The sequence below is a fragment of the Mizuhopecten yessoensis genome, unplaced genomic scaffold (assembly GCF_002113885.1).
Source record: "Mizuhopecten yessoensis strain PY_sf001 unplaced genomic scaffold, ASM211388v2 scaffold9035, whole genome shotgun sequence".
Taxonomy (NCBI): domain Eukaryota; kingdom Metazoa; phylum Mollusca; class Bivalvia; order Pectinida; family Pectinidae; genus Mizuhopecten; species Mizuhopecten yessoensis.
In genome coordinates, this window is record NW_018407846.1 from 352,756 (window position 1) to 354,562 (window position 1,807).

The window sequence follows — 1,807 nt, forward strand, 5'->3', positions numbered from 1 at the left end:
GTAATGCGTCATTTCCACTATCCCTCTAGGGGCAATTGTATGATTGGTCGGTTGCGTGAGATTTGTCTGAGTAAATCGTTCACACTTACTCCCCAGTAAAATATAGTGTCACCACGGTTTATTCAATTTTGAAAGATTTATCCAGGCTATTTCTGATTTCATTCATCACGCATTAATATTATTAAAATTAAGCAAGGTACATTTTAATAACAATATCATTCTAAAAATGGAAAAATGTCCACAGACAATGGTGAACGGCATTAGTATCGTAGACTGAACAGCAGAATGAAAGTGTGCGCAAGGTGGTTTCCCTCGCGCTCGTGTGTGTAGATTTCGGGGAAAATATAGAACACTCGGTTTTTTTAAGTTATATGAAAAAAAGTATTAGTTATTTCAGAATGCATGCATAGTTAAACATAATATTATGTATTTTCTAAATTATAACTCTGTGTAATATATGTGCTGATACTGCATACTTGCATTATAAATAGCGATGACCTCGTTTGTAAAAAAAAATGTATTAGAAGTTCATTCTTTAAGGCCTGTTGTTTCCCGTTACCTGTCGATCAATGAAGTACGGCTATCGTAGTTGTTATTTTTTTTAAATACATTTATAGAATTCAAGTGCACATGTGTATGTTCATGGGTTTCTTCATTGAAAAGTCAGTCTTGAACTGCTCAGGAGAGTGGGTTTGCTATTTCATTATGATTTTATTTTGCATTTCGACCCATTAAATGTATATATATTGTTTTGAAGAAATTGCAATAAAAACAATGAACAATTAATTTACCATACTATCAAGTCGTTTGATATTAAATTTAGTACGTGTGAAAGACGTACGTTAATCGAGGGATGATATCACAGAACAACGACAAAAAGGGTTAGATACTAGCATTGACTAAGTCGATAGTAGTCATAATTATAAATGTAATTTTAAACTAAACACACATATATATATATATTAGAAGAAGAAACGTTATCATCAACTATATAGTATCAATCGTGCGTAAGACCAAAAGGATTTTGATTTGTAAAGACAGTGCAGACAAAGATATTTGTCAAATTTTCAGGGCGATCTGCCCCTTTATCAAGACAGGAAAATGAACATTTACATTTCACAACATAAAACAGAGGAAAACAGTCACCATCACATGAGACAATAATACAATACAAAATACATATAGTTTATTGTTAATTCAGAACTATATAAATATACAGTTAATTACTATAATGACGAATAATGACCGAATAACTGGAAGCTAAATCGAAACATTCTCCGAGTTCAATTACAAGCAATTTTATTTCATCCGTGGTAATTAATTGCTGCTGTCTATATATCACTTGTCGATATGCACTGGCGTTTGCACCCACTTTCATGGTCTGCTCCTTCAACTATACTCGCGAAGTCGTTGCCTTCTATACATTTAAATACTCTCTTACTTCAAATGTACGACCATCCCCTCCTATCTACTTCAGTTTTGGAGAACGTAAATTAATTATTATACATACTAAACTGAGGCACAATTGTAGTTCCCTTAAGTATGACCTTTACAGAGTTAATCTTGTCGAGAGTCCATTTTGCATCTGTGGACATCCATGTGAGAATGCCTTTCACTTTTCCTTTGAGTGTCAACTTTTTAGCAATGCAAGGCGTAGTTTGTTTCAAAATTTGACAGCCTTGGGTATAGATTTAAATTTAGAGATTCCTTTGTTTGGCAATCGAGATATTTCGGTTTTTAGACATGTGCATCACTTCATCAAATCCAGCAAAAGATTTTGAACGGTGCTTTTTTTTTTTTTTTTTTT